The sequence below is a fragment of the Dermacentor andersoni genome, chromosome 7 (genome assembly GCF_023375885.2).
Source record: "Dermacentor andersoni chromosome 7, qqDerAnde1_hic_scaffold, whole genome shotgun sequence".
Lineage (NCBI taxonomy): Eukaryota > Metazoa > Arthropoda > Arachnida > Ixodida > Ixodidae > Dermacentor > Dermacentor andersoni.
Genome location: NC_092820.1, coordinates 74,958,766 through 74,979,912, shown reverse-complemented (window position 1 = coordinate 74,979,912; position 21,147 = coordinate 74,958,766). Strand labels below are relative to the sequence as shown.

At 41.9% G+C, this 21,147-nt stretch overlaps 1 long non-coding RNA gene across 1 annotated transcript; it reads left to right on the top strand.

The window, feature by feature from the left end:
* Positions 1-6,490: 6,490 nt before the first annotated feature.
* Positions 6,491-19,094, top strand: LOC126534301 (uncharacterized). The gene is made up of 4 exons (XR_007600307.3): positions 6,491-6,648; positions 8,166-8,201; positions 10,875-11,079; positions 13,787-19,094. It is a non-coding gene; the product is annotated as an uncharacterized lncRNA (long non-coding RNA).
* Positions 19,095-21,147: the final 2,053 nt, after the last annotated feature.

Here is a 21,147-nt window from a genome sequence, read left to right as displayed (position 1 = left end):
ATAAGCTTTCAATAGGGCTTGTCCTGAAAGCGCCAGTGGCTATGCGGATACCTAGATGGTGTACAGGATCTAGAATCTTTAGTGCGCTCGGAGCGGCAGAGTTATATACAACGGCACCATAATCCAATCGTGATCAAATTAGACTCCTATAAATATTTATCAGACACTTCCTGTCGCTACCCCATGTTGTGTGGGACAGAATTTTAAGTAAATTCATTGTCCTTAGACATCTTTCTTTAAGATATTTAATGTGCTGAATTAAAGTAAGCTTGGAGTCAAGTATAATACCTAGAAATTTGTGTTCTTTGTGTTCTTTGTTGATAGGTATTTGATGTCCACACAGTTGGACACAAGGATCTGGAACAAGGCATCTCTTTCTAGTAAAAAGAACACAAGAACTTTTGTGGGGGTTGATTTTAAATCCGTTTGTGTCTGCCCACTTGGAAACCTTGTTCAAGCCCTGCTGCACCTGCCTCTCGCATACTGAGAGGTTACAGGATTTGAAGCCGATTCGAATGTCGTCTACGTAGATGGAATAAAAAATGGCAGGTGGTAATGAAGCACGAAGCGTGTTCATCTTCACGATAAAGAGCGTACAACTAAGCACGCCTCCTTGGGGTACAACTGTTTCTTGTGTGAAATGTCGCGACAATACGTTGCCGATTTTCACGCGGAAGATACGATTCGACAAGTAGCTTTCAATTATTTTCAGCATATTTCCACAGATGCCAATTCCCGACAAGTGTCGCAAGATCCCGTAACGCCATGTTGTGTCATACGCCTTCTCCATGTCAAGGAATATTGATAAGAAAAACTGTTTATGTAAAAATGCATCACGAATATATCCTTCAATGCGTACAAGATTATCTGTTGTCGACCTGCCTTCTCTGAAGCCACACTGATAAGGATCACGTATATTGTTGAATTCAAGGAAATGTATGAGTCTGCGATTAATCATTTTTTCGAAAAGCTTGCACAGGCAGCTTGTAAGAGCTATCGGGCGATAGCTTGCCGCCAGGGATGGGTCTTTCTCCTGCTTCAAAACAGGGACCACAATTGCTTCTTTCCATGTGTGTGGAAGGTATCCGGCAGCCCAAATAGTGTTGAAGAGTGCGAGTAGTGCAACTTGTGTGTCAGTGTGCAAGTTTTTGATCATGTCATACACGACTCGGTCAGGTCCCGATGCAGTGCTGTTGCATGAGATCAAGGCAGCTCTCAACTCTGCAATACTGAATGGCCGGTTATACGCTTCCCCGTGTCTGCATTTACGTACAACTGGCTTCAGCTCTTCTATTTCTTTATATTTAAGGAAAGATTCAGAATAGTGCATTGAGCTCGACACACGCTCAAAGTGTTCCCCAAGAGAGTCTGCCTGGTCTTGCAAGGTATCCCCTTGGTCGTTCACCAGAGGCAACGGATGGATTTGTTGCCCTTGTAGCTTTCTCAAGCCATTCCACACTTTTGCCTCCGGCGTGTATGAATTAATGCCGGAGAGGAACCTCACCCAGCTTTCTCTCGTTGCCTGACGTCGTGTCCGCCTTCCCGGCGATTTAATCTGTTTAAAGTGAATTAGATTTTCGGCATTAGGCGATCTGCGCAATACGCCCCATGCCTTGTTCTGTCTCTCTCGCGCCTCTCTACAGTCTTCGTTCCACCAGGAAACACGTCTTCTTAGTCAACCACCATTCGTCTGTGGAATAAACTTCCCGGCTAAATCAATAATAAAAGCGGTAAAATATGCAATGGCATCATCTATAGAAAAATTATTTATAAAATCTGGTGATAAATAAGATGATTCTTTAAAATGCTCCCAATCCGCCGACGCTAATTTCCATCGAGGAATATGCGGAGGGTTCTCATGCAAAGTTATCTGGTTTAAAATTAGAGCGAAGTGGTCACTTCCATACAATTTATTGACCACGGACCTTTCCAGGTGAGGCACAAGAGAAGAAGAACCGATTGCTAAATCTATTGCTGAATATGTGTTGTGTTGGACACTGTAATACGTCGGCTCCTTCTTGTTAAACAGGCAGGCACTAGAGGTCAAAAGAAAATTTTCAATTAATCGACCTCTCGCGTCGCATCGCGAATCTCCCCACATCGTGTTGTGGGCATTAAAATCACCCACGAGTATGTAGGGGTCAGGAAGCTGATTCATTAGGTTATGGAAATCGGTTTTTTTCAGGTGACAGTTAGGCGGTATGTATAAAGAGCACACAGTCACCAGTTTGTTAAAAAGGATTGCCCGAACCGATACGGCCTCAAGGGGCGTCTGGAGGCCAAGCTGTTGACAAGCTACAGATTTATCCGCGAATATTGCAACACCGCCGGAGGCGTTAGCCTCATTGCGGTCTTTGCGATAGATTATGTACTGACGTAAAAAGATTGTCTATGTGGGTTTCAGATGTGTCTCTTGAACACTCAGCAACCTTGGATTATGTTTGTGTAACAGTTCTTTAATGTCGTCGAGGTTACGTAAAAGTCCTCGTACATTCCACTGTAGTATTTGTTTTTCCATTATGATAATGTATTGGGTGCTGTGTGTTTAAGAGATAAGGATTAGCTCACGGCCTTTTTTCAGGCGCCGTGACGGGAGTTTTGTCTCTTTTGGAGCGATCGAGAGTGCCTCGCCGCTCCTTAGGCGGTTGTGTCCATCGCCTCTTGCGAGGCGCTGGACAGGCGCTCATCCGAGCGCTTTGTTTGACGTGAAGGCCTCGGCACGTTGGACGAAGCCTTTGAAGTCACCTGCCAGGAGGTAGATGGCCTCTTCTGCTGGGTTGGCGTAGCAGCGCTAGCTGCAGGCGCCACCTATTCAAAGGTGGTGTTCACTGCCGCCTCACTGGGTGTGAGTCGGACAGTCGCCGGAGACCGTTGTGGCGCTGCCCCTTGACGCGCCACTTCAGCAAATGTGTTCTTGGGCAGGTAGGATACCCGCCTGCGTGCCTCCTTGAAACAAATATTTTCCTTGACTTTTATCGTCACAATTTCTTTTTCTTTTTTCCAGGATGGGCATGACCGCGAGTATGCAGCGTGCTCCCCTTCACAATTTACACAATGGAGAGTGTTCTCGCAAGCTTCAGAGGTATGTTTATGAGCACTGCACTTCGCACAGGTTTGACGGCCTCGGCAGCTCTGCGAACTGTGGCCGAAACGTTGGCATTTGAAACATCTGAGCGGATTGGGCACATATGGCCTAACACAGAGCTTGATGTACCCTGCCTCGATTGACTCGGGCAGGACACTTGATCCGAAGGTGATTATCAAATGCTTGGTTTGGATTTCTTTGCCATCTCGCCTCATCTTAATTCTTTTGACATTGATTACATTCTGTTCACTGAAGCCCTCCAAGAGTTCAGCTTCAGTGAGCTCCAGCAAGTCATCGTCCGACACAACCCCGCGGGTGGTGTTCATAGTACGGTGTGGGGTTACTGTTAGTTGGTTATCCCCAAATGACACTAGCTTAGGCAGTTTCTCGTATTGCTTCTTATCGCGGAGCTCCAGGAGGAGATCACCGCTTTCCATCCTGGTCGCTTTATAACCGGCTCCAAAAACATCAGTCAAAGTCTTTGATACAAGGAACGGTGAAATAGTGCGCACTGGTTTGCCGGGTATTTCCGAGTGAACTACATGGAAACTGGGAAGTTGTGGACTTGGCGTCCGAAAAACTGAAAAACTTCATCGGTGCGCCCTCTTTTCTGAGGGCGATCAGGGAGCGGAGGAAAGGAGCTATACATAAAGATATGTGAGATTTCGGCAGTACCCTTATGAAAATGACTGTTGAAAAGTTGTTGGCATATTGTTGACGAATTGTTGACTCAATAGCCTTTCAACAATACCTCAACAATTATTGAAACCACAGGCAATAATTCAAGAGTAAAATTGTTGGGCAGTTCACAACAAAAAAGTCGTTGACTAAATTCTGTTGGTATATTGTTGAATAGTATTGAGTATTATTGAGCCATTGTTGAGCAGTTTTCAACAATAAAGTCATTGACTAAATTCTCTTGATATATTGTTGAATAGTATTGAGTATTATTGAGCCATTGTTGAGTAGTTTCCAACAATAAAGTCGTTGACTAAATTCTGTTGATATATTGTTGAATAGTATTGAGTATTATTGAGCCAATATTGAGTAATTTTCGACAATGAAGTCGTTGACTAAATTCTCTTGACATATTGTTGAATAGTATTGACTATTGAACCATTGTTGAGTAGTTTCCAACAATAAAGTCGTTGACTAAATGCTGTTAACTTATTGTTGAATAAAATTGAGTCACGAGCAATATTGAGTTTCGAAGTACATGTGAAAAACACACGCACATATATATGTGTGCGTCTTTTGCACATATATGTTGCTTTACTGATCACTTGATCACCATTGCATATATACAGGGTGTTGTTTCACGTTACTTGAACCATAGACGTATATACACGTGTTTCAGCTAACTTTACTCAGAGTTTAAAAATATGCCGATGCACAATAAGACGATGCGACCAAATGCATGTTGCTCACTCTTGTACGTGTCACGCTATTCTTGTATTTTTCCTAAGTAGTTAATTAGTCAAGAAAATTAGCCATTCTGAAGGAACAAAGTTAGGCGAAAAATTCTAATTAGAAAGCTCTAGAGCACTTTGCAAAACGTCCTATTAGGCAATTTCTCACTTTCTATCTATTAAGTGTTAGTGTTTTTCAGCTTACTGCGGATGCCCGTGAAATAGAAAAAATATCACCTGACATATCCGCTTGCGCGCCGTGCTTGCAGCGCTCCCAAACGAGCATACCATCGAGCAGGGTGTGTTGCCGCTTAAAAGGCAACAGGGCAGTGACGAAGGCGTTGGCTGTGGTATTGACGCCAGCGACGTGCTTCCCTCGCTGCGGTTCATGATGGCGATAAGCAGACGGGTGTTCACACCGGTTATATGGCATGTTTTCGTTTGTGCGCAGAAGGCTTAGGAGCAGTGCAATCACGACTCGCAGGCGGGCATATGTCACGTGGTGCTTTTTCTATTTCGCGAGCATCCGCAGTAAGCTGAAAAACAATAATACTTAACAGATAGAAAGACAGAAACTGTTTATTCGGACGTGTTGCCAACAGCTCTGCAACTTTCTAATTGGAATTTCTTTCCTAACTTCCTTGCTTCAGAAGTTGGTTAATTATGTTTGCCTAATTAGCTAATTAAGCAAAAATACACAAATATCGCGACACGCTACATACCAAAGGGAGCAACATGCATTTAGTCGCGTCGTCATAGAGTTTACACTCGGCCTAAAGTTAGCAGAAACACCCTGCATATATATATATATATATATATATATATATATATATATATATATATATATATATATATATATATATATATATATATATATATATATATATATATGCAGTTTCAGAAGACAAACGTCCCTACAACCGATGATTGGACGCATCCTGCATTTCCATCGGCGTCCATTATAAGGGGCCAGTGCCCTGGCTGTGTGTTAGGAAACGGCATTGCATGCCTCCATGTTAAATATGATCAAGGTGGCGGAGAACGTTAACAAAATTCAAGTCTGTGGTTTGACGTGCCAAAACCACGCTTTGATTATGAGCCGCACCGTAGTAAGAAACGCCATATTTATTTTTGCCATCTGGGGTCCTTTAACCTGCACCGAACGCACAGTACACGGTAGTTTTTGCATTTCACCCCAATCGAAATGCAGCCGCCGCGGCCGGCATTAGATCCCAAGCACTCGGGTTAGTAGAGCAACAGCTCAGCCACTATGCCACCACGGTGGGTGCGGCGGAGAAAGGAGTGAACATCGTTTTTACAGAGTGCGTTTCGCTTACCCGTTAGCGCGCTATACAGAACGAAACGAAAAGCTTGGCCGATATGTACGACATGGTGCTCATATTTCACATGGAGGCCAAATTCTTTTCTGTGACCTAGACGGGGTGCTGGCGAATGTGTTCGGAATCTGCTCGGCCACCAAGCACAATCTGCGCTGCTATACGTTCTCGGTGACAAATCGCACAGCGCAGGAGCACACGCACAAATGTTTAAAGAATGGGACGACAGACCGCCCGCAGTTTGCCATGACGTCGAAATAAGAAGCACAAACAGCGACGTTTCTGTACTTTTCTGGTCAATAGTTCAGTTCGCATGGTTGCGGCACGCATTACCTTTTTTTTTTAAATCCAAACGACGAAAACTTTGCGCGCACAAATTAGCGCGGCGTTTGTGACGTTTGAATTTGGCGCCTTTTCCCGCGCATGCCATTAGCTCCGGCCGGTGCACAGCGTTACTGCGCTAAAGAAAGTAGTTCATCAAAAAAGCGAAGCAAAAAACTTTTATACACTTGCAAATCGCCACAATTGTTCAGTAATAACATGAGATTACATAATTTTTTATCCAATGGTACAATTTATGATAATATAAGCGTGTATTTGTATGAGTGTACATGTATGATTGCGCGTTTGCGATGTTGCTGCTTGGCGCATTCCGGCGAGTTCGTGCACGCCGTTAGCTTGACAGTTTCCTGCGTTTTCTGTGTTCTTTGTGTGCTTCGCTGTGACATCTTTGGAATATTCCTGCGTGTTGCTCGCTTTTTATGGACTTGTTGCCTCGAAGATCGCCATGATCGCCTCCGACTCAGCGACATCAAGGGTGAGTGAGTGTTTCGAATTCCCCTTGTTCGTCCATTGCGACGCGGTGAACGGAAGCGGGGAAATGATTTCAGCGCTTGTGCGTGTCTTCCGCGCGCGTCTTTTCTAGTTTTCATTCCTAGTACTATCCTTCCGTTGCGAGAATGGGTTGTACAGCACTAGATTTGTGGTAGATAACGTGGAGTTTTGTCCTGGTTTAACTTTACACTCCGCTTGTGGTGACGTAAGGCAGCTATGTGGTGCCACCTAAAACAGGGCATGTTGTACGCCATGATTTCTGATACGGTGTTCGAGCACCGATTGAGTTAGCCTTATTAATGAGCGCAAAACAATGCGACGTGAAACCATCCGATCTGTACTGTAATCGAAGATATTTCGTTTGCGCCACGCTAGTACAAGGCGTGTGAGCGAGCTTTCAGCAAAAGGTGGGGGGGGGGTGCGGTGGGATTGGCGAAAGTGTATTCTGTTGCGCTGTTCCCTTCAGGATCGAGTGACTCTGCGGTGCTTCAAGGCCACTATCTGACACGCCGTGCGGCCGATGTTCGCGCGATCGGAAAACACAGAGGAGGCTGTCGCGCAATAATAATAAAGAATTTCAAGGGTGTACATGCGATACGTGAGATACAATAGGGTTGATGCCACAGAGTGCTGCGAAATCATCGACTTATACGCCTTGCCAACCGCGTGCGTTTTGTTTTCCCCCAGGTCGCGCGCATTCAACTTTATTTTTTCATCTCCGTTCGTCGCCATCGAGTGCTTCGCCCAAACGGCTTCGCGTAGGCGCTCTTTGCATTCCCGGAAAGGCAGATTTCATGGCACTCCAGGTCCTACAACATTCAAAATAATGTAATTTCGTGAAATTGCAGCTTTTCGCACTTCAGTAACTGATTTAACAATAGTTTCAAAATCAGTAAAGGAACGAGATGCCTGGCATATCTGCGTTGTCGTCCCACTGTGTTTCGAGGCGGCATGTATACGTTATCGGCAACATAAACATCAATAATTAGCATTGTTTCTTGTGACTATAGAAGTAGCTAGTTATGTCGAAAAGCAATTTTTGCTTTGAATCAGAGCACTATAGAGTGAACAGATTGAAAGGGGAGCGCATCGTTGTGAACTAAATCACGACGCTTTGCCACAAGCTTGGAATAATGCTTTGTCGAAAGTGCAGTTCTGTGAAATTCTTTCTTTGAGAGTAAGCAAAACTTCAGTAGCATCAGGTAGACGGGGAGTAAAAGAATGTAACACTGGTTTTATATGAAGGAGCTGCCTTTAATATGTGGCCATAACAGTTAAGTAGATGCGTGGAAATAATGGTTAAAGTGACTAGAGGAATGTGAAATAAATTTTTTGACAAGCTCACACTGCCATTGGCAAGAGCGGCCACACTTTAGTGTATTCAATGACTAGTCATTTGTATCCGTCCATTTATGTCAGCCTAATGGTCAATGTAGCTCTTTTGATTGTCGCTTTTGCTGCATCGTGGCTTCACGTTTTAATAGTGACATCTTTTTTCAGATTCAAAATGAGCTGGGAGAGGCCCCAGCTGGAACGGTATAAGTGAATTCTTTGGCCATCCATTCTGTAGCGTCACGATGATCAAATACAGTGATACCGTGAAAATGTATTGCAGGAAGCAGAAAAAACAACAACATTGCTGATGCAACTGCAACGCATTTGCTCCAGTGATCAATTGGTGCAGAGTGCCTTCATTAGGAGACATGGTGCCTTTAAGCACTCAGCTTAAAGACTTTGCAACTGCACCGGGACTGGGAGTGAATTTCATTGTCACTTGTGAACATATTAAACGCGGAATGTGCCGTTTTCAGTGTATATGCCTGATATGAGAGGGGCGTTCAGAAACTTAGTGTGGACATTAGTGCACACTAAGTTTCTGAACGCCCCTCTAACTAACTAGAGTGCACATCTTTCTAGTTTTACCAGAACGAAGGTATTATGACCTACGTCATACAGCAGTGCACAGCTAGAGGTATCAAACCAGAACAGCAGCACCCTTTGAGAAAGTTGGCTGAAGAACGAGCAGCGATCGGGGCTTTCTGCATTTCAAGGGCCAAATTCCAAAAAGATTGATGCCGAGCTGGACGGTGTGAAGTGCCGGTCACCACATGCTGTAGCCAGCATGGCATTTTTAATCTCCTTGGCATTATGTCTCGTTAAGATACAGAAATTGCATCACTGCTCATAAAGAAATTGGAAATTGGGAGGTTGAGGGGAAGTGGAAGGGCTCCCCTCTGGAGCAGCCAGTGCATGCCCTTTGCTATACTGATAATCCTACCTTAATGAGAACCAGTGATGCATGTTAACCTATTACGCAGCGAAGTGCATTCCTTGTTTTGTATTAAGGGGACACTAATGACACCTTAAATGAATTTAAAATAAAGCATCGTCTTAAATAACTACTTCTGTAACTTTCTTGGTAGTTGTTTGATTATTAGAGAAAATAAAGCTCAAAGTTCAATTTTCTGAGTATCGCCCCAAAATCTTTGTGCTGACACCTCATTGTCACATCATAGATTCCAAGTATTTTTTCAAACTTGGGCTGTATTGGTTCTGTAAAAGTTCCTGACGCTTCTTATTTTGGGTTTTTGGAATACGATGAAGAACATCTTTATTTGTAAAAAAAATTGCTACACCTCAACAGACATCATCAAAATCCATGACGTCACAGCAAGCGGGTGTGGTAACTTCAAGGCAGCACTGCCACCAATCTTTCCTCTTGCTGCTTTTACAGTTTACTCAGCCTCTTGTCACGGTATGAGTGAATCTCTTGAATTGTAGGAAGGTCATGTACAGATACATCTAAAATAATTTTTCTCTTTAGTGCTTTCATGCCGTAGTTGCTTAGGGGTGTTGGCACAGCTCCGCTAAGCACGAGGTCACAGGATCAAACAGCCGCATTTTGATGGAGGTGAAATACAAAACTGCCCAGGTACCTTGCAGCCTGATTTGGTAAAAATTAGTCCAGAGTTCCCCACTAAGGCGTGCCTAAACATCAGATTATCGTTTTGGCACTTAATACGCCAGAATTTAATTAATTTCATTTTGCTTTAGTGCACCTTTAAGCTGTAGAATTCATGATGTTTGCAAAAACTCATGCTCAAAGTATTCTCCATAAAGATTAAATAAAGAGTAGATATAAGTGTCTATTTATATTTTGAATTGTGGTGATACATGATGACTATTAGAACGGTGGTACGAGACAGACAGAATTGTAATACAATGTATGACGGCACGATGATGCACATCGAGGAAATGACTGAGTTTCCCTAGAGGTCCCTGACGTGGACATCAACTGACTGTCCACAAACTTCTGAGTTCACTCCGTGATCTTGTGCAGCCTGTGCTTTGCGAGTCGATTAATTTAATTGAGGTGGTGGTTGGCACATACTGTCCTTGCAGCTTATGTACATTTCATACAGTGGAGTGGAATCTCGCATATTACTTCTGCAGCACAGCAAGCTAACGTGACGTGTAGTGGTAATCTTAGTAATGATCGACAATCATGTCCCTCTTTGAGCTCCTAATGCTGCTTGCCAACACAAGCAGCAGCAGTTGCCCAAGATAGCGGGAAGGAGATTCATTGAAAAGTGGCATATGCCCAGGGTCGCATACCCAGTCACCCAAGCTGTTCCAACGGTTGATTTTGAACTCTTCCCTTAACATAGCAGCCCAATCTCCCCATTAGACCATGGACTACCTATTGACACAATTGGATGGGAAAATAGAGACAAACACCTGAAAATATGAAGTATCCTAAAAATGGTAATCACAATAAATAGTACTAGATGTGCATTAGCGCAAGCTCTTGGGCCAGTTGGTGCGTGATGAACTTGAAAAAGGGGGGTACCAGCAAAACAAAGGACGCGCACACACGTAAAAGGCGTTAGACAGGGACGGACGCTGGTCCGTCCCAACGTCCGTCCGTGTCTAATGCCGTTTCCTTGTGTGCGTGTCATTTGTGTTTCGCTGGTACTCCCCTTTTTCAAGTACTATATGTTTGGATACTTTGGCTTATTATTCTTGTTTGTGCTGGATTGTTTTTCTGAAACATGTGGCGTCCAGACAGCATAAGAAGCTTGTAAGAAGTCAAGTTTAGCAATCTAGATTTGCAACAGGTACTTTTGTAATTTATTTGCAGTAGGGCTGTTGTGTGAATGTGCTTGAAATGCTTAAAACTGTTTTGCTAACATTTACTTAAACATGCAGGTTCACATAGGTTGAAGGAGTGCACATTGAGAAGGTTATCCTGGCACAGTTTACCATGGCCTGCCATGGTAGACCAGGAAAGTTTGCAAGGGCCTTGCTTCACCATGTGTTCACAGAGGAGGGGCTCATGGGCCATTTGGGCTTTGGAAATAACACCAAGGGGCAAAAAAGGCTCTTGACCCCACCAGGGTCAGTGCTGTTATAGGCAAGTACCATATATCCTGTCTGGTTGCATTTTTACATTCACATTTTTTTCTAAAATTATGAACTTGCCATTGGCATAACAAACGACTTTCAAGTAGCCCATGTGTTCAATTGTATGCGACAATAGCCTACTATTTGGATTGACTGTTCGTACGTTCTTAAGTTCCTAATGCCGCCATACTCAAATGCTTCTAAAATTTAAAAGCTGCCTTCACTGCTGAAAGTTTTTAGAGGCTCCACCACATAAAATGAGCTGCATTTGCGCATTAGCAGTGTTACTTGGCTGTCATTGCAAGGAATAGTTGTCTGTGAAGCACGCTCCAAATCTATTGGCATGGAGGACATGTTAGCCTGAAAAGTTATTCTAATACGCGAATTGCGGAGAAGGTATGCTCTAGTGTGGTTACTGCTCAGCTCGAGCAGGAGCATGTTCACCAAATTGCAGAAGTTAAAACAGCTCTCCAGGTTCTGAGATGTGAAACAGTAGTTTCACCAATTTTAACAGACCACATTGAATTAAGGTTGCTCCTATATTGAAGGAGGTCCATGTGATGCCAGACAGCAGCCTTTTAGCAGAGGGAACCTGAGTGGTGTGGCAATTTTCTTTTGGTTGTTTCAATCAAAGAAACAACAGGGACAGAGTTGCAAGCATTGCTGTCAACAGTACTACGTTTAGTGGGCGCTTACTCATTCTAAGCACTTAACCTATGACTCGTATTTATTAACGCACACTTTATCACTTTGTATTCTAAGATATGAAAAAAATATTTATGTGTATTCTAAGATATGAAAAAAATATTTTTGTGGCTTTTCCCCATATACTTCAATAAATTGAGAATAGGCTCTTGGGGCCTAATGTATAAAGCTTCTTACAGACCATCGGACATGTCCACTACTCCCATTCTGAAATTGTTAGAATTGATTCCTGCTTCCTTACTTCACCTACCTGTTAACAGGGTTATTATGAACCATTGCCAAGTAGATTATGGGCTTAAATTAATCAAAAAGATGAATGGGCTTTTCTGTCACTCTTGTTTAGCCCGTTGAGGATCACATTTTGGGGAGAAATATGCCTCTCTAATTTAGGAGTTATGTATTTTTTGTGGTGTACAAATGCTCAAAACTTTCGAATTGAATAGTGTCCTATTCAATTTAGTCTTTGAATGGTCACTATTTGTAAATGCGAGTATTCTAATATTTCGAAACACCAATAAAACATGAAATTTGAGCCAAAGTACGGTAAATTCTCGCCTCCAATAACATAGTGTAGACATAAAACGTAACAACTTCTAATAGCAGACCAGGCTACGTTACTTCAGTAGCTGTACTTTAGAGGCTGTACAGCAATCATTTATGCTTACTGAAGAGTCCTGTGCATGTGACGAAACTTTCTGCTGCTCCATTTGTGCTATTAATAAACAGCTTTTCATAACATAACAATGACAGAAACTTGCTAACTTTAATAATACTAGGATGTGAGCCTCATCTTACATTAATTGTGATATCAGCTGTTCATTATTCAGAAACTATCCATTATTTGATTTGCTTCTAGCATTATTCGGTTCAGCCTCAAAAATCACTTTTCGCGCACCCTTAATATTTTTATTGCAGATTTAAGTTCTTCAGAGTGACATTCCGAGAAAATAAACTGGTAAATAATATTTTTAAATAACAATAAAGTGGCAATACCATTTCAGTATTTGCAGTTTTACATGTTTTATTTTTTTATGCAGGATAAAGCAGCATAATTTTTTTGTGTAATGAAACTTACAAAAAACTTGTGGCAACACTCCCAAATTACTGCAATGACAGACACCAAGGAGCTAGGTGAAAAATCAGTTTTGGAGAAACCCAAGGAGCGACAGCACTATAAGAATATTTTCTAGAAGTCTCAGAAGGTTGCAGCACCTCCAGTGGGATGCTAGGCAACACTTTGTTCTGAAAAGGCAAATTTTTTTCAGAACGTTCCATCACAGCCACAGATGTACGGCAGTGAACCCTAAAAGGGTTAAAGAAGTCAGTCCTATCGCATATGGCTCTTAAAAGACTGCATTTCTTCGTCTCTGTCACATTCTGCATGTGTCATGCTAAGCAGCTTGGTGCACTACACGGAATCCTCATTAGAACAGTAATTGAGTCGTCGAGGCAGAAAACATACTTCACTATAAGCAGTGTCTTCTTTAATGTAGAAAGTCTTAAGTCATTGTAAGGCGAGAAGTACATTCCGATTGCATGTGAACTCAGGAAACCTAACATCAAATGAAGCTACACTCAGTTGTAGTGACATGACAGTATCGTATTTGGAGCATGGAAAAGCACAGTGAAGTGCAGCAAATTTTAATTATGAAAGTTACAAGAAATAATTTTAGTTGTCAGTTCAGGTTTATTTATGAACGACATGAATTTGTTTCACCATTTCGTTTCTCAGCAAGCAAAGCTCACATCTTTGACATTGAGGATATTCATAAAGTTATTTTGCTACAGTGTTTTGTTCCTCTTTGCCCTTTCCTGCATTTGACACTTAGTGGAGTCCTGTGCCGCACTGAATAAATTTAAATGGTCATGCTGTAAAGCTGTACCCGTGGAAAGTTGGACTAAAGCAACACAAATACATAAATCAATTTCGTTATAACGAGGGCAGATTGCATGCCATTCTTTTGCATTTGAAGGTGCTTTTTAAAACTTGTTCTGGCTTCTTGTTTTTGCAGGCTTCACGTGTCGCAAATTGCCTGGTACCAACATGCCCTATGTAAAGAACTGTGGCCTCGCTTCTCGCATGGGACCAATAACCTCTCAAGAGCCCAAGTTGGACAGCTCAAACCAAAACACAAGTGTTGTGCTTTTGTAACTCTCGACATTTTTATGTTCTGTGTTAGTCTCCTGAAGGGCCCAATTTGGATTTCTCAAATGAGCTTACAAATGTTGTGCCTTTCTATGCCTTCACATTTTTATGTTAATTTTATTTATGTTAATTATGCTAGTCTCCTGAGAGGTCCACATTGGATTGCTCAATCCAGAATACAAGTGCTGTGCTTTGTTATAGTTCACTACATTTTTATGTTAGTTTTTGGTATGGTTCTAGTAAGGAAAGTGTTTCCTTATTAGTATATTTTTTAAGTATCTTAAGCCATTTCATGCCAAACCACCCAATTTTGTCAAGAACTGTTCCATTATGGCAAACCATTTCAAGTTTGCTTGATTTTGAGTAGGTACAATGAGAAAATTTGCTTTCGTACATACACTTGAGTCATTCTAGGGCAACCAACCAACGTTCTTTTGACCATCACAGATATAGTTGAAGCTCCAAACTCTTGCTCCCCATTTATTTTCCTTCGCAAAAATTTTTTTGAACTTTGGCAAAAATTTATTGTTCTTGCCCAGCTAAGCTAGAAGGCACTGATACACGTTTCTTTTGAAAGGGAAATTGTATGATCCAAATATTCAGATGGTGTTCACGTCAAGAGACTGAAGTGGTGTGAGTGCCAAAATTTGCAAAGTTTGAATTTTCTTCTAACATAGGGAAATACAGAAGGCACAAAATAAATATAAAATCAGACTGGTTGACTTGGGATAGCTGCAAAATATTTCAAGCCTTAGAGGTTCAGATGATCAGCTAAAAAACTGTAAAGTTCAAATTTTTTGCAAGAAGCTTCGTGTTGAAGGTAAAAAAATTAGCTTTGGTGGTTGGCACAAAAGTATATGTCGCCCATCGTTACACAGCCCTACATGTCTGCTATACATGTGACAAGTAACAAAAAGGTATTATTGTTTAAGTGCGATAAATTATTTTTTATAATGTTGATTTGTGGATCACACATACAGCATAAATATAGCATAAATATATGAAGCCATGTCATCTAGTAAGGAAATATTGTTAATATAATTAGCCACAAGAACTATTCAACAAACTGACTGCCTTTTTTATCATTGCGAAGGCAGGTGACGTCTAGCGCTGCAGCTGCAGTCTCAATTCGTATTTTTTTAACATGAACACAAGAAGTGGTTGCCAATGGTGTCTGACCACATCAGACTAAACATGGCACATATGACTTATAGATGAGCATGTTCCGGCTCTAAAACAGTGGTAGCAAACAACACCACAAGAATTTGTTCGTACTCATGTAGGTTTTCAGTCCTAATTATGAAGGTGTTTTCTACTTGCATCGTCATTGGGCTTCAGGGAGCAGGGCACAAAGTGTCCTGCTCCCTCTATGTTGCATTGCACTGCGACATGCCCTTTTAAAGGCTTTGTATAAACAATATCAGTGCTCTTTCTGGATTTACTGTCTACATAATAGCTGATATTTCTTTTTGTAAACTGCACGAACCATATCTTTTAGCACTGCAGGATTCCCTCACGTATTTAATACGTACGAGGTCTGTTAGAAAAGTATTTGACCTTTTTTTACGAACACCTGATGAATATGTAACAAGTGCATTTTCATCAGCCGCCCTTGAACCTTTGTGCGCATGCACGAATTTTTTCCTGCCTGCCAATAGCGTGACTTGCTGGGACGCAGCATTTGAAGGAGGTAGTACACAGTGCTCTCGTCGGTTTTTTATTGCAAGGAAAATGGCGGAGTGACTGGAGCAGTGCTACTGCATCAAATTTTGCCAGAAACTGGGCGACAGCCAAGTGGAAACCATTCCGAACATTCAGACTGCTTTTGGTGACTATGCTATGAGCAGCACACAGATTAAGGAGTGGTACAACCAGTTTAAAGACGGCCACGCATCGGTGGAGAGCGAGCCATGCTCCAGTCGGCCATCAACATGCCGAAATGACCAGGTCATTGCCGAAGTGAACCCCGTGGTGATGCGGGACTGTCGTGTGACTATCCAAGAAATTGTGGTAGAGGTGGGCATCAGCACATTTTATCCACATTCCATTATCACTGAAGATTTGGCCATGAAGAGAGTTGCACCGAAATTCGTTCCCAAACTGCTCATGATGGAGCTAAAGCAACTTCGTGTTGAAGTCTCACAGACATGCTGGATTCCACAAACAGTGACCCCAACTTCATGAACACCATAATCACTGGTGACAAGTCTTGGGGGTATGTTTACGACCCGGAAACCAAATCCCAGTCATTACAGTGGAAGCATTACACGTCACTAACCAAAGACCGCTAAGTGCGCATCAACGTTAAAGTGTTGCTGACTGCTTTCTTTGACTTCCGCAGTGTGGTACACCACGGGTACACACCACAGGGTCAAACAATCACTGAAGACTACTACAGGGATGTCCTCCATGGCCTCTGTGATGCTGTGTGGCGCAAGATACCGAAGTTGTCAACAGGAAATTGGCGCATCCATGACGACAATGCTTTTCTCGCACTTGATTCAGACTTTTTTGGCGAATAACCAGACTCCTGTAGTTCGACAGGCTCCTTGCTCTCCTGATGTGGCCCCCTGCGACTTCTGGCTGTTTCCCAAAATCAAGAGGCCATTGAAAGAAGCGCGATTTCAGACAAGAGAAGACATTATGGCTGCAACGACAGCTGAGCTAAACTCCGTTCTGAAAGAGGCCTTCTCGGAATGCTTCTAACAATGGCAGCACTGCTGGGAGAAGTGACTGGAGTCCCAAGGAGACTACTTTGAGGGTGATTAGGTTTCCAACGCTCCAGTTATGCCAGTTTTTTTTTCTTCAGCCAAAGGTCAGATACTTTTCTAACAGACCTTGTATTGATAGTTTATGTGCAATGGCTGTATGGTTTACCTGGCCCACACCAAACACAAGCCTCGTTGCGTTAGATCATGTGGCCCTTAGCAATAAAATGCAGACCCTAACACCGCTTCTCTGTCATCTGTGTGGAGACAAAGCCAGCTTTGTCGTGTGCATTCCCAGCCGGCAAGCTGTGCGCACATCCGAGAAAAGTCGGTGCTGACAAAATTTCAAAAAAGAATTTCTCGCATTTAAAAATAATGCCTTCTTTAACTTCACACATGCATAGTAGACATGTAGAGCTATCCAATAATGTATCACATATTTTTTGGCCAACTACGAAAGCTGTTTTTTCCTTCAACATGAAGCTTCTTGCAAAAGATTAGAATTTGTTTCTTTTTTTACAGGCGATCAGCTGAACCTTCAAAGCTGCACATATTTTTTTGCTATACTATGTCACTTGGGCTACCATTCTGTATTTAAGTTCTGTCCTGTGAATTTTTCGTTACGAAAAAAAATCTAACGGATTGCAATTTGACTCATTTTTGCCGGTGCCAAAAGCAATTGAAGTATTCAAATATTTGAAAAATTGGCTATTTTGGCAGTTGCATCACTTCACCGTATTTGCACGCACACCATTTGAAGGCCTCGATCAATACAATGTGCATTTGAAAAAGAATGTTGATTGATGTCCTCTAGCTCAGCTGAGCAGGAAAACTAAACTGTCACCAAAATGCTACAAAATATCTGGCAAAAATTAATAAAAGTGGGCAACGAGTTTTGAACTCTAGTAAACACATGGCGATGTTTCAGCTATATGTGTGGTGTCAAAAAACACTGGTCGATTCGGCATGGAATCGCACACCTGCAAGTGCATCTGCGCCATTGTCAGAGTTCAGTAAAAACTGCATTTTACATAGCTTTGTAAACATGGTTTATTGCTATCTAAAATACATGAGTAAAAATTATTAGGTATAAGTCGGCTTAAATTTAAAATGCAACAAAAAATCTCCGGTCATGGCAATGATGTGCCTTTCATGTTTGCATGAAACCATATCTTTTTCTGAATTCTTTCGTTATTTTTTGTGACAGTGAATAAAATTGAATTCACAAAAGGAGTAACTTTGTTTTATTCCAGCACATCACTAATAGTTTTTTTTTTCATATAAAAATTTGAAGTAGTTAATATGAATAAGTCGCTTGATATGGAATGACCTGCGCAGGAACGTTATCATGGCAGAAAACGCAACTGTATCATGCAACAGCAATGCAGCATAATAAACTGCTCCCATAAGCATCACTTATTGTGATTGCCATATTTCAGAAGTATGTAAGGTTTACTGAAATTGGCACACACTATTCAACCAACAAATAAGGATTGTACAGTGGTCCTTTTTCAGTTTTACAGATTTTTTTAAAGTTGTCTGTGCCAGGTAGCATAATTTTTCTTCTTGAGCTGGATTATTCAGAGGTGGACATTACTAGCACAAGAAATGGATACATTAAACTGATTCTCATAAATTTATTAATTCACTTAAACATCACGGCACATATTTCAGTTTGCAAATTGTAGCCAGTGAGGTTGAAAGACATATTCACTTGAAATTAATTTCCAGGGTGTTACCAGTTGCGAGATTTTTTCATAAATGTGAGAGAAATACATGGGCATTCCGGTTACTTTTGTGCTTCAATGCATAACAGTGCGTTTTGTTAACAAAAAAGTGCTACAGCAGTGCATTTCTACAGCCAGTTTGATGGCATGTGTCTCGTTACTGGTGTCATTCTGGAAGTTCGTTCTTAGTGCATACACCTTGTAAAATTACCGTCTACAATTCGTAAAAACTTTATTAGGAACTGAGTTTTTCTTAATCAGCTGACTATGGTGTCTTGATTTCTCATGCAAGTAATGTTTGGCACTCTGTATCTAGAATTATGTTAGCTGCAACAGTCCGTGTTTAATAAATTCCATGAAACTTAAAGATAACCACCCTGCATATCAGGTCTCATTTGAGTGCGGTGGGCTCAAGCAAATCGTGCCATGGTAATAGTACCACTGGCTCCCTAATAGAGAAAGCAAGTACCTTTTTGAGTGTTCTTATTGACAGTCATGTCAGTCTGCTTCTACATTTATTTATTTAGGTATTTATTTTTTTAAATTTATTTCTTTTGGGAAATGTGTTTTACTTGAAGGCCACACATACTACACCTTCAGTATTCAATTTCGTTATGGTGTCAAGCTGCAGGAAGTTTGTACTGTGCAATAGTTTTTAAGTTTCTGATGTTCTCAAACTACAAATGGTTGTACATTTACACAGATGTTTGGTTACAAATAAACAGTTCACCTAGAAAAATGGTTTTTGTCTGCATCAGTTCAGCACTCTTAGTTTTGTGGAGGACCATTCACTCTGACAATTGAAAAAAGTGGCATAATAGTACTGCTAACAGTTTTGCAATACGTCTTATTACAGCCAATCTGGGAGCATGTTTTGAGCCCAGGGTGACAGAGGCCTGCGATACAAAACGGCTGTATTTAAATTTTATCCCTATCCTCTCACAGCAAACATACCAACGTGACATCAAAGGTAATTATATGTAACATAGCTCAGCAGTATCTTAAGGTAAGTGCAGGTTTAAACTGCTAAATACCCAGTGGGGCATAAAGGGATTTCAACATAATTTGTGTTGATGTTCAACAGATCTGCAACACTTCTTCCATGGGCTTTCAATATTGACGAACAACACATTTCAACAATACGTCAATGGGCTTTCAATTTTGAGACTGAACACATCTTCAACAATGCTTCAATGGGCTTTCAACATTGACAAACAACACATTTCAACAATACCTCAATGGGCTTTCAATTTTGAGCTTCAACAATGCTTCAATGGGCTTTCAACATTGACAAACAACACATTTCAACAATACGTCAATTGGGTTTCAACATTGACAAACAACACATCTTCAACAAGGCTTCAATGGGCTTTCAGCATTGAAGTACACCATAGTTTCAACGATATGCCAATGATCTTTCAAATTGAGAGGCCACAATGATGTTTCTGGTGAATGTCGCGGGCCAATTATCAACACTTGTCAACAATTTCCTCAATGATGTTTCAACAATTCCTCGATGATCTTTCAAGGTCATTTGTTGACGTTGAACAATGATACGTCAATAACCTTTCAACAATTTTTTTTGTAAGGGTAACGCCAGCCACCCACCGTGGAGTCCTACAAGGGGACGCTGCAGGACCCGTGAAACACGGCCTGCAAACGCCAGCTGTACGTTACCACTATAACCAAATATGAAATAACCTAGGTTGGCTATTCACACAAGGTTAACCCTTGCTGCCTGGAAAAATTGAAAGTAAAGGGAAAGCCAGAAGAAGACAGGAAAGGTGGAAAGTAAGGGAAAGACGACGGTTGTAGGGAGAGAGAGACAGGAAAAGGCAACTACCGATTTCCCCCAGGTGGGTCAGTCCGGGGGTGCCGTCTACGTGAAGCAGAGGCCAAAGAGGTGTGTTGCCTCCGCCGGGGGGCCTTAAAGGTCCGAACACCCGGCATCGGCTCAACCTCCAGGATCCCCCTTTCCCCGGACACGGCTAAGCCGCACACGGCTACACGCGGGAGGGTCCAACCCTCGTGTGCTCGGGTACGTGGTGTCGCAACACACCAAACGCCTGCTTACGCAGACGCCCCTGCGGGGTTAATAGCTAGAAAGACGGAAACTGTTTATTCGGACGTTTTGCAAAGCGCTCTGCCACTTTCTATCTATTATTTTAATGAAAGTGTTAACATCAGCAACAAACGCCTGCAGGAATGTCAGCTCTTGTAACTATAGGTGTGAAGCTAGCGGGGTCTCCAAGTTGCGGCACGCGCTTTATGTACCTGCAGAGTAAAACAGCGGAATGTAATGAGCACGATGATGATGATGACCAGGATGACAATCATGATCGCGACGATGATGATTAAGTGCCTCTGTGCATCTAGCGATCCACAAACGGTCTCAGCCGTCTTAGCGCAACGCCTTGACTGATCGCACGCAATAGTTGAGGAAGCTTTAGCTCGGGCTCAACTCCGATGCGGCCTATTCAAATACATGTAAAACGCAGAAATGTTTTTATGAGATAACCCCTGGACTTATTTTGATGAAATTTGTTGCATTTGAGAGAGAAAGTTAAATTATAGTGACTGTTGGAAGCGGAATTTTTATTTACGGCCTGAATATTGTTAAACGATTTTTCAAAATTTCGAAAGTTCGGAAATGATAGAAGCACGAAGTTTACAAATTAATAGCTCTGCATCAAGAACAGATATTGCGGTTCTGTAAACGGCATCCATTAGATCATTCAAAGCAGGAAAATTCTGAGTCAATGCATATCTAACGTGAACTTGTTACGTTGTGT